Genomic DNA, 17,675 nt, shown 5'->3' with positions numbered 1-17,675 from the left:
GACCATCACCACAACTACCCCTCTCATAGTAGCGCGAGAGGTGTATCTGAGGGTACTTCAGGAGTCTGGGCAACCTCAACTGGGTATCGGCAGCGGCGGCAGGTCTTGCCATGAAAACTATCAACATGTAATTAATATTCTACAACAACAAGGACACTCTAAAGCTGGAGTTAAACAAGTTTCTACCTATCTACTTAAAAAAAAAAAAGAGACTTAGAAATTTTCTTCAACTAGAAATTTATTTTTTTTTGTCAAAATTCTTCTGTGTCACCCCAAGGAAGGACATTTGGGGGGGGAGGTCTGTACCGGGAGGTACACCCCAACGCCGCGCATTCAAATTCTGCGCCTAAATGAACTCCTCTATTGGTAAAACAGTGAAACTGAAACTACACCAACTTAGAAATTTAATCAGAAGATGTCACCACTAAAATATTATGTAATTTTGTTATTATGCAGTTGCTTAACCTGAGTGAATTTCTCCTTGCTTTGTTTGCCATTCATCAAGAAGTTTGGGCATTTTTCCACAGATGACACTACAAAAAACTATGATCATGCACCCTGGTGCAAAGTGAAAGAACTTATGATTTGAAGAAGTTTGGTATTCATAAGTTTTCTTTTTACTGATTCATGTTCATTTATTTTGGGGTTGGCAATATTTTCTTTTCCTTTCCGCCAGTTTTGAATGCAGCCAATCCTTAATTTCTGTAATTATTTTTCTACCTCTTGTTCGATCCTGAAGTGTAACTTTGAACTGGACCAATTAAAGTGAGAGGGTGTGGCTGGTTTATTCCTGAATGTTCTCGAACTTTTCCTGAGGGTTTATAAACTGCGGCTTTTCACGTCTCTTGCCCAATTATTATTATTATTATTATTATTATTATTAACTTACATATAACTGAAAAATCAATGTACAATTCAACCATCTTGTTCTTCCTCATCATGCGCATCTGAAAAATCGCAGCTACACACACTACAAAACACGTGTGAAATGAGATTTTGAGGAACGCAGTAAACAGGGCCATTCTTTCAAGTATTGAACCATTTTTTGTTTATTATTAGCATCACTAGTCAAGGTAACGTCATCACACGTATTTTCCTGCACAAGAAATCGCTTCATTAATTCAAACCTTTCGCATTTTGTAACACACGATTAGCATATACTGTATCCTGTAAGAGCAAAATATGTAAATCTGGCAACCAAAATAGTAACAAATACTTCTTCAAGTCATGCACACAGTATTCAAAATGAAACGGAGTTTGTCACCTCTTTGCCGCCAAAACAAAGACCAAGGATCATGTAAGAGAAATACAAAGACAAAGAACTCGCATATTTGCATGGAAATCTGATCATGTGACGAACAAAGACAACAACTACACAAGATATACCACTTCACAGGTGACTATTCTTCTGGTACTGGAAGCACACACTGCATTCGGCACGTGAAAACTCAAAATATTCTTAAATGAGGAACAGGAAACGGGTGTAAATGATTAGTGAGAAATCCAAAAATAATATTCTGAGAATTCAAGCTGTAATGGCATTCCTTGTGTATCCTTTTGAACACTTCATACACTTAGACTTAAAAATCAATAAAAAAATCTTAATTTGTGGTGTGTGATTCGTAAAGGCGTAATTATGATGGATAATTCGTAATTATTACGATTGAATCATAATAATTGGCATCTCTGCCCTAAGTCCAGTGGAAGGGCTGCCTCCTGTCTGCGCTAGACCGCAGGATTTTTCTGTAGGGGTTATCTCCCTTAGCCTCTAAAGATCCCTCTTTACCACAAGGCAGTGGTTTCTTCTCTATTTATCCCCAAGAAGAACGGTTGCCTCATCCGCCAGCTTCGCTGTACCAAAGGACTCCTCCGCCGTTGCTGCCGTTGAAGTCTTCACCAGAGCACCGTTAGCTGTCACTTTTCAGGGTTCCTGTAGGGCCTTCACAGCTACTGTAGCGGTCATGGGGCATACACAGTCCCCACTATACATCCCCTACGTCATGCCGTTGCCCACTTCCCACAACGTGGACGAGGGGTTGGCCTTGTGGGAGGCATGGTATACTACACAGAAGTACAACTAATTTACACTGAATACAGCTTTAACCAGTATTTCAGGTACAGGAAGGGGTGTACAAAACCTCAAATAATTATTCACAGGAAAGATGTTCCAATGATATAGACAACAAAAGAATACAATGAGTTTATAAACAAACTGTAGGGTGGTTAATATGTGTGCAAGTCAAATACGTAATATTCAGAACACTGTAAAATTTCTGGAGATGAATAATCATAGTAACATGAAGAATGTGGATTCTTGTGTTATATCTATCCATATACATAAACTACTCAACATAAAGAAATGAAATTTTTGGGGATACATTTATATTACAGTGTAGGTGCTCACTAAGGGAGCATTCTTAAATATTCCATTGCTAATGGGGTGAATTTTTCAAATGAGTATTTATTTATTTATTTATTATTTGCTAATCGGCCAACTAGGAACCATGATAAGTTTCATTATACATTCTGGTGTTTACTCAGTTTTTGACTAATCCAGTAGAGTAAATGAGTATATCGTTATCTCAAAAACTTTACAGTTTACAGACATAAAAATTGGCATTTGGAATCTCCTTTAAAATTAAAGAAACTTTTTTTTTTTTTTTCAGAAAATCCCCTTAAGGAGAGGTGAAAAAAGGTGAAAAACTGGTTGAGTACCTTTTATACGGACATCTATATCTAAAAAATATTAGACATGATTGATATTGATATTTGGATTCTCCTTTAAAAATAAAGCTTTTTTATTTGAAAATCCACTTGAGTGAAAAATGGGGTTAATTTTTTAAATGAGTATATGTACAGTATACCTCAAAATGTACCATGTTACAGACATGAAAAATGGTATTTGGAATCTCCCGTAAAAGTAAAGAAACATATATAATTTTATTTTTGGAAAATCCACTTAAGGGGAAGTGAAAAAAGGGGGTGAATTTTTAAAATGAGCATATCTACAGTATCTCAAAAACTTAACATGTTACAAACGTGAAAATTGGTATTTTTCATATCTTCTTTAAAAATAAAGAAACACGTATATTTTTGTTTCCAGAAAAGCCACTTGGGAGGGGGGTAAAAGAACTGAACAAAGGGTTGAATTCATTTTATGAGGATACTGATATCTCAAAAACTGAAGATGTTACAGACATGAAAACTGGTATTTGGAATCTTCATTAAGAATAAAGAAACACATTTTTATTTTTTGGAAAATCCACTTGATGTGCGGTAGTGTGTGAAAAGGAGTGAAGAAAGGTTTGAATTTCTTTCTTTTTTTTCTTTACGTTGCACCGGCACAGATAGGTCTTATGGTGACGATAGGACAGGAAAGAATGGGAATTATTTTTATGAGGATACTTATTTCACAAAAACTGAAGATGTTACAGACCTAAAAATTTTGTATTTTGAATTTCCTTTAAAAATAAAGAAACATGTATTTTTTGTTTTTGGAAAATCCATATCAGGGGTGGGGATTGAGAAAAAGTGAAACAGGGGTTGAAGTATTTTTATTATGATACTTATCTATATATATAAAGCAATAAAAGGCAATGTCCTGACTGATGGTATACTAACACCAACGAAAAATTACACTGATTGATACATAAAAAGTGAAATTTTGGGGATACATTGTTATTACAACGTAGGCACCAACTAAGAAGGGGTCTCAAAAAATTCCACCACAAAAGGGGATGAAACAGGGGTAAAGCGCTGAAAACCAAAATAATCATTACCCTGAAACAGTTTTCTGAACAAAATTGAAATATGACTCAATGACTGCTCCTTTATGAACTAGATGTTAAATAACCCAAGTTTAGAAACAAAATTCAGTGGAGGAAATATCTGAAAACAAAAATATTCATTTCTCTGTAACCGTTTGACATACATGACTAGAAGAACACTTTTTGAGACTGTACAACATTAATGGTACCTACATATTCTTGTACACGTTGAATGTCTAATTCTTAAAGATTTAAAACTCAAATTACTAATCAAATTCCATGAGCTTATTACATATACATACTATCTATCTATCTAGGTATTCTGCCTTATGGCAGGTCTTGTCATGGGATGAACCTCTTCCACTGTTGCCTGTCCTGCGCCAAGTTTTTCATGTCCGAATATTTATTTCCTTGGATATTGTCCAACATTTGATATTTTTTCCTTCCTCTTCCTCGTTTGCCTTTCACCATTCCTTCTATTCCTTCTTTCAGTAAACAGTCCCTCCTCAAACAATGTCCGATCCAGTTCATTTTTCTCCTTCTAATGGTTTGTAACATACTTCGTTCTTCTCCAACTCTTCGTAATACCTCCTCATTCCTTACCCGGTCTTCCCATTTCACTCGTTCTATTCTCCTCCATACCCACATCTCTAGTGCCTCCAATCTTCTCTCATCTTTCTTTCTCAATGTCCAAGTCTCTGCGCCATACAGCGCTATGCTCCAAATGTAACACTTAGCAAGTCTTTTCCTCAAATCTTTGTTTAGTGGTCCACAAAATAATTTTGATTTTTTCCTAAAGCCTTCTTTTGCTATGGCAATTCTTTTCTTAATTTCTGTTGTGCAATACATATCATCTCTGATCATACTTCCCAAATACTTGAAGTTACTGACTTGCTCTATTTCTTCTCCTCCTATACTAATATGACAACTTCTACCTTTTCCTCCAATTATCATGCTTTTGGTCTTCTTCTTATTAATTCTCATTCCATATTCTTCTAAATAATAATGGAGGTTTGATCTCAATTTTTATCAAAGATCGGTGCTGCCCTCTAAAAACATAAAATTCTGTCAATTTTAAAAAGAAGTGGTCTTAAAACGATACACCCCTAAGGAGTTTTCACTGGGAGAAACCGTTTGAATTATGATTTTTTCATTTTCCTTTTTACAAGTTGCTTTACGTCGCACCGACACAGATAGGTCTTAATGACGACGATGGGACAGGAAGGGGCTAAGAGTGGGCAGGAAGCGGTCCCGGCATTTGCCTGGTGTGAAAATGAGAAACCACGGAAAACCATCTTCAGTGCTGCCGACAGTGGGGTTCGAACTTACTATCTCCCGGATACTGGATACTGCCCGCACTTAAGCGACTGTAACTATCGAGCTTGGTAAGTAAAAATTTAAAATGATATCCTATGTGTTAAGCATCAGAAGGTTTGAAACAAACTTAACCCCTCAGAGAGTTAAATAGAGGTTAAGATTCAATAACAAATATATTCATTCCTTCCTCTGAAATGGTTTAAGGTATTAAGACAAGATTCCAAATAGTGGTATGTATTTTAAATCCTAGGTGTGAAATAGGAAATATTCTTATAAATTTTCCATCTCTACAGTGTTAAATGGGGTTAGCTCTGGAAGCAAAATTATTCATCCCTCCAAAACCACTTGACATAAAATTTGCAATTTTACGAGAAGGTTGTTCTTTTACATCCTAGGTGTAAAATATCGTACAGTATTCTTCAAAATATTTCTCTCCTATTGAAGTTTAGATAATGGTTGAGTCTCAAGAACACAACATCCATTCTTCTGAAACTGTTTCATGCAAGAATTTAAAATTTTACATGAAGGGTGGACTTCTACATCCTAGAAGTAATAAATATTTAAAAGCATTCATCCCCCCCCCCCCCCCCCTAAAGAAAGCATTCATCCTCCATTACAGTTCGACATATTCAAACTTTCACAGGTTGGTCGCCTTTATGTCCTAGATGTTAATAAGATAAGGTTTAAAACATTCCAATTCTACTGCGCAGGGTTCATATGAGTGTTAGATCAGAAAATAAATAATCATTCCCACAAAACCGTTTGACGTATGAACTAAGGGTGTATTTTACAGGTTCCACTGACAGTGGACTCTACAAAATGTAAAATTTTGAATAATAACTTTCAGTTTAAAACCGTAGCGAAGCATGGGTATTTTGCTAGTCAATACATAAACCCTCTTTATTAATCTATACTGCACCTTAAAATGTGCCTAAATATTACTGAAATACTACAGATTTACAATAACATAAATAGTTTAGAATTACTTACATCCATCTTTCTGGTTCAGAAAATCGCATCACTTTCCAAAAGTATGCAATCCTGGCATTCATTACTGTACGGATATGTAAATAAATACGTCTGCCAACCTAGAAACTCCAAACAAGGCAGAGCAGATTCTTTTTATTTTCTGATGTCCACACAAGGTAGCGCAGCACAAATCAAATGTGGGAATCGAGTCACCAAATGGCCCAATAGCAGTTGGTGGGAATTATATCACCCACTAGTGACGAAAGGATTAAAGGATATCTCAAACAGTGAAAAAGCATAAAAGATTGTTGGACTTCCATCACTAACGGATATCAATACCCTAATCCATCCAGCTGTATGATGCTCAACATGCAAACCTCTTGAAATGCTCCTTTAACACTTAAAAGTGCTATTATCTAGCGAATTGTTAAGAATTACATTTTTTTATCCATGTAGATACTTTGGAAGATTTCATTTTTAATCCTGTATAGGTGTTCCTTTCTTTTTATTGGGTAAAGCAAGCCCAAGCATAAAAAAAGTATTTCTTCCTGGAAAACTGCTGGAGTTAAGAAGAAAATGCGAAATATAAATGTTCTTGTAGAAAACTAAATTCTCTGGATGATCACTGCTGGTAGAAGAGTATGGCTTCAGGAGTAACAGGTCAACTACAGATCTTTTCTTCAATGTCAGAATGCTGATGGCAAAACATTCCAAGAAAAGCAAAAAAATGTTCATGGTATTCCTGGCTACTGAAAAGGCACGTGTCGCAAGACAGACTTGTGAAAGAGGAAGATGCATGAAGGTCTTTTAACACACTGGCTGCTGGAGCGGTACATTGAACCTTTGAGTGAGTTTCTCATGAGACCATGGGGCTGGCGGGCTGCTGCGCTGTTGATTTTGCTATGTTAGTGTACTGCTATGGCCTCGCAACAAATCCTGGCGTGCTTGTTTTCCAATTTTTTAAATTTTTTTATTAGCTCTACCTCCTTTTATTAGCAGTATGTAAGTTATTTGTCCAAACAGTTTAGCCATGCCCAGGTTAGCTAACTTGCAAGCTCAGGATTTGGCAGATAGTGGGTATGAGTCCTACTGTCAGAGAAGCTGTTAAGAGTTTTCCGTGGTTTTTATTTTTTCACCTTGATACCTTACGCTTAACCAAGTCAGTATTGCATAAACATGAGCATATTTGTATTTGCTAAATTGACAACATAGCAAAATTAAAAATGAGCATTTGGCAAGGAGTAAATAGGAACAACAAATATAGAGTCCACCACAAAAATATATACATTCCTTACGGAATAAAAACTATTTAATACATAATACTGTCTTCAGTTAAGCATATTAGATGTTTAAAATGTTCACCGTGGACTGCCAGACACATAGCAGAACAACGAGCGGTCGCCGCAAGTACATTGGTCAACGTTGAAATGAGGGTCACTGCACATATCACAGTAATCTCCTGGCAAAGGGCCTCCAGCGTGCATGGCTTACATCGATAGATTTGATCTTTCACACTTCCCCACAAGTAAAAAGCCGTGGGAGAACAGGGAGTGGGGGAAACTCAATGGGCCCTGTTCGTCCAATCCAATATCCCTGCAGGTTATCATCCAGGAAAGTTCGTACTGCTACATGGTAAAGTGGTTATGAATTTCATTATGGTCCGTATTGACACTTTCACACTTCCCCACAAGTAAAAAGCCGTGGGAGAACAGGGAGTGGGGGAAACTCAATGGGCCCTGTTCGTCCAATCCAATATCCCTGCAGGTTATCATCCAGGAAAGTTCGTACTGCTACATGGTAAAGTGGTTATGAATTTCATTATGGTCCGTATTGACAAAGTGGTGGCACCCCGTCCTGTTGGTAGAAGACCTCATCATCAACTCCATAATGCACACGTACAGCAGGTAAAATAAACGTGCGTAACATTTTCAAAGTACACTTCTCCAGGGACAGTACCATCAAAGAAAAAGGGTCCTACTAAAACCCTAAATGACAGTTCACACCACACATTAACCCGTAGTAGATCAACTGCCTTGTCTACATGAACACGCAGATTTTCCAGTGCCCAGTAGAGAGTTATCTTGATTCACTGTTCCATTAAGTTAAAACTGGGCCTCATCAAACCACACTACCTTCGTCAGGAAGTGTTCATCTTGACTTACCATTTGTTAATACCATTTGCAAAATTGTAGCAGACTTCTGTGGAGAAGTAGCGAACCTTTCCAACACGAAAGTTGATGAAGCAGGACTAGTAGCTGTGCATGTTCTTCACGATCATCTTTAGTGAATATCACATAACATTCCATGGTTCTCAAACTCATCTGCAATGTGTTTGTTAGGCATGCTGGAGTTCTGTTTCAAACTCCCTGTTCCCCTGACGTTACAGTTCAATGGCATTATCAAGTCTGATAAACCATTTCAGAATGCCTTTTTGCTGCTCGTAAAACCAAGCGTGCTGCAGCCATTTTATTTTTCTAATATTGTGATGCAAGTACCGACGTCTCTTGGGCAAAACACCATACAACAACATATTGGTACTTCAAAACAATTGACATTGTCAATATCCAGATGCAGTCTGACAGGGAGTGTATACATTTTTCTGGCGGATTCTGTAGTTTATAGGAATACATGTTCACAATAAAAAAATATTTATTTGTAAAATTTCTGCATCTTAGACTGAAGGACTAGCGCTATTATCCATAGAGTTCGTGATGAAAATTGCTTCATTTTTTATAACTAAACTCTCTGATAACTGGTATAACAACACAGAAATATCTGGCAAGTATTTCACTCACACCCTACTGTACAACAATGAGTGGCTTGGGATTGTAGTGTTAAGTGCTAGTACACAAATCATGGGACAGTCTGTTGGCTACAAAAAGAATGCAAGCTTCTAATACCACTAGATTGTACTGCTCTGGCCATTTACCCAAAACCATACAGTGAACTTTTCTGAAGGGCCACAGCGGTACCTCGAGGTGCTGGGAAAATTTCTTGCATTTAGTACGTATTTAACACTTAGTATGTTCACTCCCATATCCGACTTAAGGCAAATAACTTTTCAGTGCCTTAAGGCATTTAGTGTGAAAAATATCAAGTTTCAAAGTTCAATATGCAGTTAGCATCTTAGCATTTTTTAATTTTTAAAAAATTTGTTTTACGTCACACCGACACAGATAGGTCTTATGGCAATGACAGGATAGGTAAGGCCTAGGAGTGGGAAGTAGCCGTGGCCTTAAGGTACAGCCCCAGCATTTGTCTGGTGTCAAATGGGGAAACCACGGAAAACCACCTTCAGGGAAGCCGACAGTGGGGCTCAAACCCACTATCTCCCGGATGCAAGCTAACCACATGGCCAACTCGCCCGATAGACCGATCATTACTGCCTACAATTAAATTAAAAATGAAGAGTAAAATATTTCCACCTATTCAATACAAAATCAAGTCATGTGGGTTAAATCATGGTAGAAACATTTATTGTAACTTGTTTTGACCTTTTTTTTAAGTCATCATCAGCCAAATCGCGAGTTGCAAAATGTATCTGATAGTTCATAGAAATGGTAAAAAGTCCTGAAAATGTTGAAAAGCACAACAAAATCATGTTGTGGCACTTATGTTGTAACTTTTGTTATTCATTCAATCAGACAGGAATATAGAAGAAAAGGTGAACTGACAGCAAGGTAGTTCTTACAATGGAGTTCTTGGAGAATCACAGTGACCCTCAGTAGTTCAGAACATCTCTATAAGTAGAGCTAATGTCATCCAGACATTGAGATAGTATCAGTCTTTTTGTGACTCTACTCTTTGTATATATAACTAGCAGAAGTACTCGTTCTTTGTACGGGTTATCAGAAACTGGCTTTAGTTACTCAGACTATCGGTGTGACTGACTTCATTAGATATTTATATCACTCGTGTATTTACTTAAGTACGTAGAAATTATTTGTCATGTTTGAAATTATAGTGTATCTTCTTCTTCTTTTCTTCATGGGGGCCTCTAAATATTAGTTCCAAATTAGCATCGACCTCTATGATCTTTTGCTACCATGTTTTTCCTTCATTCCCACCTAGATATACCCCTTCACAAAGTTGAAGGTTTAGTGCAAGTATACTTTCGCCAGATAGTACCACAAATATAAATATTATTGAATGTATTTGTTTGATCCGACATTTCATAACTATTACAAATGATAAAGGAAATATGCGATGAATAAAAGAAACTACTATAATTATCGAGAATTATAATTCTCAGGGCTTGTCACTCATGTCGCACATCATATAATGAATCTGAGTTGAATCTGTTGAGAAATTTTTTCAAGTCATGGGCAAGTCTTGACAATTGTGTACAGTATATAGGTTTCATGGTTACAATGATTGTAAAAGTGGACCAAAATATCGGCACTAATAACATCAGTGATCCTACTACTCCATGATTTGATAGAAAATAGTTTAAACTATAGGTAACAGACTCCGCAAAATGTTGAAACCTACGCCAGTACATAAAAACAGAGGCCCGTCGGTAACCGCTGGTCGCTGTACTACGGAGATCTCCAGGGCTATTATTTTTATACTTCACTCCCTTTCCATCCCCGCCCAAAGGAGTGCTATGAGCGTCTTACACAACAGTTTATTTTTTCCAGATAGTAAGTCGTATGTATATCAATTATGGTTGGCAGCTATGGCCAAACGTACACGCATAATCTCACTGCTGTAGAATCCTGGAGCTGACGTTGCCATGGTTACGGCCGCTCATTTCTTTATCCGATTCCTAGAGCAGGGGTAGTGTGGTTCCAATATCTCTATAACGGTTGATTTTAGGGCCTTCAAAAATGGTTTTCGAACCCAAAGGATTTACCGAGTTTTGTTCTTTGCGTCAAGGGGCTTAAAATGAGCTTTGTCTCGTCCTTGTACGACAAATTCGATTTCGCCTATATTAGCCTATTATTTAAACATTTTTATATCTCCCCCCCCCCCCCCGTCAAATTGCTTTGAAAATAAAATACAGCCCATATTACTCACTGGCAATGTAGCTCTCTACAGGTGAAGTAATTTTTAAAATCGGTTCAGTAGTGTTTGAGTCTATCCGTTACGAACAAATATACAAATTTTTCCTCTTTATAATATTAGTATAGAAGTATAAATTACATCCCTACACACACGGTTGCCGTCAGGAATGGCATCCAGCTGTAAAACAGGGTTTAATTCACATGTGCGACACAGTTCGCACCCGCAACCTCACAGGTGTGGGTAAAGCGATAGAAGAAGAAGATACTCATTTTTTAAATATTCACCCGCTTTTTTATTCTTTTCACCCCCTTATGTGGATTTTCCAAAAAGAGTGTGTTCATTTTTAAAGGAGATTCCAAGTACAAATTTTAAAGTCTGTAACATCATCTTTTTTGAGATATATGTATCCTCATATAAATAATTCAACTCCTTCCTCACTTTCTTCTACCCTCCCCCCGCCCTTAAGTGGATTTTCTGAAATTGAATATTTGTGTTCTTTTATTTTTAAAGAGGATTCCAAATATCAATTTACATGCCTGTAACATGTTAAGTTTTTGTGATTTATTGTAGATAATTTCGCTGCTGTAGAATCCTGGAGCAGACGTTGCCATGGTTACGGCAGTTCATTACTTTATCCGATTCCTATAGCAGGGGTAGTGTGGTGCCAATATCTCCGTAATGGTTGGTTTTAGGGCCTTAAAACATGGTTTTCGGGCCCATAGAGCTTACCGAGTTTTGTTCTTTGCGTCAAGAGGATTAAATTGAACTTTGTCTCGCCCTTATACGACAAATTCGATATTTTGCCTATATTAGCCTATTATTTTTATATTCCCGCCCCCGTACCCCTCCCCCCCACTTCGAATTGTTTTGAAAATAAAATACAGCCCATGTTACTCACTCGCAATGTAGCTTTCTATAGGTGAAGAAATTTTTAAAATCGGTTCAGTAGTTTGAGTCTATTCGTTACAAACAAACAAATTTTTCCTCTTTATAATATTAGTTTTATATATATATAATATGCCATCATTGATCTCATTTATAAGTCAACTTTTGATAATAAACAAGCTAATCTTCATTTGTTAACATCTGTGCATCCTTGTTTTCAATCACTTCCGTTGGCAACAATGATGGGATGTCTTCCGGAAGTACAGCATCGTCAGCTGGTTCTAGTTCATTCATTGAGCTGTTGCCAGAACTGTCATTGGTCGCAGTCAGACTTTCTTCAGGCAAGACCTCGGGCTTCAAAAAGCATCTGGGAATTGCCAAAATGAAACAGCTTGTACGCTGTTATGTATACTGAACTAGCCCTGATCGTGACGTCGAAAGATTAGTCTATATCTATTAACTTGACCATGATGGCCACTAATGGTCCATATTAACTGTTAGAAAGATTAGTCTAGCGATGTGAGAACTTGAACCTAATCAGGTCAAATTAGCCCAATGCTTCTGCCCATCCACGAGATCTTACAAAAGCTAGTTAGGAGAGGATTCAAATTGACTATGCCGGCCCATACTAAAAGTTTCTACTTTTTGGTATGTATGAAGAACGAAAATCTAAATAAGTTGAAATCAAGATAGCCAAGGACGTACATATCAGCTTTACAATTTCTCTTTGGGAAAGCATGTTTTCAATACACTGTTATCCATAAGTCATTGTATCAGACAATGCACCTATTTTCAGAGTACAGAATTTCATTCCTATTGTACAGTCAATGGAACGTATCAAAAATGTATTGAATTGGGACACCCAGAAACAAACGGCCTTGAAGAACATAATGTACAGACCCTAAAACACAGATTGAAGAACATTTCAAATGACCGTGCAACAATCCAGGATAAGCCACAGAACATCCTGTTCCAATATCATGCACCGCCACTTGCTTCTGGCCAGTCACCAGCCGAGCTGTACTTACATAGAAAACTAAGGTTTTGCTTAAACGCCATTTTTCCATATTGACCCTAAGCCTCACAGATTACAGCTAAACCAGCATGCTCTTTTCAAGTGCGGGAGAGAATCAAAGTACAACTCTTCAAAGAAAACAATTCGACAATTTGGGGCTGTCCAGAAGCAGCTTGGAAAACATCATTACCAGATCACTCTGGACTCAGGAAGAACAATACCAAGGCATGTTAATCAGCTGAGTGCAGAACTAATTCCCAAGCCAAAAAAAAAAAAAGTAAATAAAAAATAAAAAAGATTGTCCGTTTTGCCCCAGCCAGTCTTTCAACAACCCAGGGATCCTAGCAGCTCCAGTGACACCTCCACCTGATCCAGGACTTCCGATTGATCAAAAATTTCAGAAAAATTCCTGACTTAGTACCTGAATTGAAACTTGTTCTGGTAGAAATTTAAGGGTTACATTACTTTTATAGCATGATAAGAATGTAATATGTTGGAAATCCTAAGTGTAATACCTTGTAGAGGAGAGATGTGTTCACTGCGACAGTTAAGAACCCACCCACCATCCCCCAGAAGTAATTTTGCTTTTATAACCTAATACAATTTTTCACGCGCCATAGTCCATCGCCTAACTATGTTCCAGCATGTTGATTGGGCGAGACACAATGGTATATGACATCACTCGTAACAATGAAGTAAATGATTTCCATTACCAATTGCAACTTATGAATCTCATTCCGTATTGACGGTTATCACTTTACAAAAGAAATATTTATAAAATCCTCCTATCAATACAAGTCAAGTCATCTGTTAGATGAAGCAAAGTCTATACATGTTTCAGCCTAATCTCAAGGCCATCTTCAGTAGTAGAACAGTGATTACATAATATACAAACAAATTAAAAATCGTAATGACATGAAGTGACAGTGATCATGATTTAGTGAGTTAAAAACACATTGAGGTACAAAGTCCTCTCGTCTAATAGATCTTGCTGACTGTTAAAATGAAAACACTATGCTGAGGAGTGTAGTGAGACCGTCAATACTACGAATAAAACGCGTATAACATTTGTAACTAAAAGTTGTCATCTCGAATGGAGATGACCTTGTCGGTCTCAAGTCACATTGACAAAAAAAAAAAAGTTCCCTTACCAACCCGCGCACAAGAAGTACACAACTGCCCAGACCATGGAGGTGTCACGAGGGATACTAGAGGCCTAGGGCCGCTTTGCTTGATCCAGGCCAATGGCCTAACCAATCCAGACCAAAGGCTTTGTCGCGAGATACGCAAATTCAAAAGTAGCGCCGCTGCACTAGGACTAGTTCTTCATATGAACAGTTGGCAGCTCTGTCCACCACACGATCAAGCCCTTCGTGAGACGCAAGCGAGAGAGAAACAAATGACAGTGCAATCGCGCCTAGATGCGTGCGCTGGAAAATGTAACCTGTTCTGAACTTTTGCCCTTGATCTTCTATATGGAATGCCACAGAGAAAACAACATATACCCATTCAATTTAAAGATTACCAAATGTGAAAGTTCAGTGTGTAGTTTCTATAGTTGTGAAAAGTTCAATATGTTGTTTCTATAGTTCTAAAACAAATGTATCAGATTACAAAGTTAAGTCTTTTTGTTGTTTTATGGTTTGTTTTCAAATAAGTGGGGGAGATTATCCCTCATTAGTCCAAAACATCTCCACAAGAGGAGCCAATGTCATCTAGGTATTAAGACAGACTAATTTTCTCTGCGACTCCACTATCCATATACATACTATACCATTATTGATCTAATTTCCTATTGCAAGTCGACTGTCGATAATTGCTTTTTTCTAACATAGCCTATGCATGTTTATTTTCAATGTGATTATGAATCCTGAAAATTACAATATGAATGATAATATGGCAACTTTAACAGAGTACATTGATTCTTCTGAGGTTATTCATTTATTTATTTATTTATTTATGGTAATATTACGGACAAATATTTATACTGTCACATAGCAACATGGGAGGGCGGGGGGTTTATGGTCTCAAGATCTAGTGTGCTAATTCATTCTAGGGCAAGTCCCCTCAATAGGCCCTTGTCTTCATTTGGATACAATGTGCTGAATAGACTGTATAGGAGCACTGAGGAAAATGGAATTTTGCTTCGCTTACAAAGAGATGCAACGCAGAGTCCATGAATGGTCTGAATCCAGCACCCCAAGTTTTTCTCAGCATAAAAAACAAGGTGCAGGGCTGTTTGTATTCAAAGCAAAGGGCTGGCTTTCAACTTTCAGTGTTATCTCCACTGGGCATTTGCAACAAAATGGCCCTGATAATTTCTGGGTATAACTGATTGATATTTCGTTATCTTCATATGATCATTCCTTCTTTTAAAAGCCCCACTCACGCTTATTCGTCTACTAATTTCAATCCAAGACATTATCTCAACTGAGGTAATGTTGGACTGTACCCAAATTAAAACTATACCTACTAGCTCACTACAAAAATGTGACAGTAAGCTTACCAGTAAAATAACACAAGATTTACCGAAACATCAATCATTGGCTGAATTACGCCAGAATACTGAACGAGCAAGTCATTCGAAAAAAGCGTCCAAGTCAATTAAAAAAATAAACTTGTAACAAAACTTCTATCACAATAGGCCCAACTACAAGGCCAGAAACTCTGTATAAGTTGGGAATTAAGGACACGTAAACTAAAAAAATTAATTCACCAACGTAAAATAAAAGTACTTCACCCTCACATTTATTGCATATCATAGGAAGCATAAACTTCAAAAGCATCCGCTTTCCGTATATACACGCATCGGCAGTATCGGCACAGGGCACACTTACATCTTCTTCTTCTTCTTCTGCTACTTCATGCATCCTAAACGTAAGTCTTCTTCTTCTTCTACTTCTACATCCTGACATTTGATTGGGCTCGGTACTTAACTAACACCCAATTCCAGGGTGGCGTGCACCAACCAAGAGTAAGTTCTACTTCTGTAGTAAAATACTCCTGAAGTCAGCATTTGGCGACTTCCATACGAGAGTAAATTACTTCCGAAGTATTTTAGTCCTTTCATATACTCCTGGAGTAAATTACTACAAGAGTAAAATGTTGAAGAGCACCATCTTGTAGTATATTACTAAAGAAGTAAATAACGCACGAATATAGGTTAGAATTTACTCTCACGTCGTGCGTGGAGTAAGCTAGGATCAGACTTGTTGACTAAGTATCGTATACGAGAGGAAGACGTTTCAAACTTGGTTATGGATTACTTGGATTATATTGACGATCTCAACGGAGAAAACGACGGGAATATAATAGTGCGTACAGTGCGTGAAAGGCGAGATCCGTATGATATGTACACGGAGAGAGAGTTTAAGGAACGTTTTGGTCTTAGGAAGGAATCCTTTACCTTCCTTCTAGCCTAAATCTACTTGTAGATAATTTACAACAACATTCAGACAGAAATTCAGCTGTATCTCCCAAATTACAGTTGTTGTACGCCCTGCGAGTGTTTCGTACTGGAACATTTCAGTTAGTTGCCGGTGATCTAATAAACGTTCACCGCACGACTGCTGGCCGTATATTTCATCGCGTGGTTAGAGCAATAGTGAGGTTAAGAGAGAGGTACATACATATGCCTGCAAATGACGATGAATGTTCTGAAAATAAAAGGAAATTCTTCACGTTGGCAGGTTTCCCACACATCGTGGGTGCACCCGCTGAACACCGGTACAACACTGCTCATGCAAAAACCCACAATGTTGTGGAACGCACTTTTGGAGTGTGGAAAAAAAGATTCCAAATCCTTGAATAGGAAATGCGCTTCACGCCTACAGCATGCGGCAACGCAATAGTAGCTAAGGCAGTCCTCCACAATATCGCTCTGGATGTAGGCGATGTGTATGAAGAAAGAGACTTTTTCAATAACAACGAAAACCTTCAATATGTGAATCACGAAGAAAATATAGCAGGAAATGCCATTCGGCGAGCTATTATAAATGATTACTTTTCATGATTGTGAAAACCAGTTAGGCCTAGTGCATTTTTCCATGTTCCCTTGTAAATAAAGACAGTATTATGAGAACATTTTGCTCTATATTAAACTAAATAAAATGTGAACTAAATAATATAATAATATTTAAACTGTAAATAAACATACTTTATATGAAATTACTGACAAAACTGGTAAACAATATGGGGTGAAAATATTTACACATTGCTCGAAATTTCAATCCGCCGTTTCAGATACAACTTCACACACTTCACTCGCGTGATCTAAGTAAGTCACAACGTTGACTGAGTTTTCTGCGGGCATTGAGCATATTTTGTTCTTTAATACTTCTTAAACGTCTATTTTCATTTTGTGTACTTCCTCTTGCATTTCTCTCTCTCTCTGCATTATTGACATCTTCTCTTCGTGTTCTATGCGAAGGAAGTCCAGACGCATCTTACGCAGCTCTTCGTGCCGCTTATGTATCTCACTGTCCTGTCTGCTAGGGCGTCTTCTAATTCTTTCAGTACTTCCAAGATCTGTAATACAACAAAATACGGTATTTGTCTTTACCACAGCATAGCCATAAAAATGTCAGCACGTACACTTAAGAGGTTTATGAACAATTTCAACAATATTTTCTTATCGAATAAGAGTTAATTTTACAGTTACCAACTTTCGGACTTCCAGCAGTATCAGTGATAGAAATTTCAACGTCATGATCCAC

General features: G+C 37.5%; 1 protein-coding gene across 2 annotated transcripts in view; it reads right to left on the bottom strand.

Moving 5' to 3' along the window:
• The window catches only part of LOC136871854 (polynucleotide 5'-hydroxyl-kinase NOL9), a 371,126-nt gene extending 355,309 nt beyond the window's left edge, over positions 1-15,817 (bottom strand). For both annotated transcript variants that reach the window (XM_067145491.2, XM_067145493.2), the window contains exon 1: positions 15,707-15,817. The gene's annotated coding sequence lies outside the window, so the exon portion shown is untranslated. The remainder of the gene's footprint in view (positions 1-15,706) is intronic.
• Between the last annotated feature and the right edge of the window lie 1,858 nt (positions 15,818-17,675).

The sequence above is a fragment of the Anabrus simplex genome, chromosome 4 (assembly GCF_040414725.1).
Source record: "Anabrus simplex isolate iqAnaSimp1 chromosome 4, ASM4041472v1, whole genome shotgun sequence".
Classification (NCBI taxonomy): Eukaryota; Metazoa; Arthropoda; class Insecta; order Orthoptera; family Tettigoniidae; genus Anabrus; species Anabrus simplex.
Note: the sequence above shows the minus strand (reverse complement) of the source record. Positions and strands in the feature narration are given on the sequence as shown.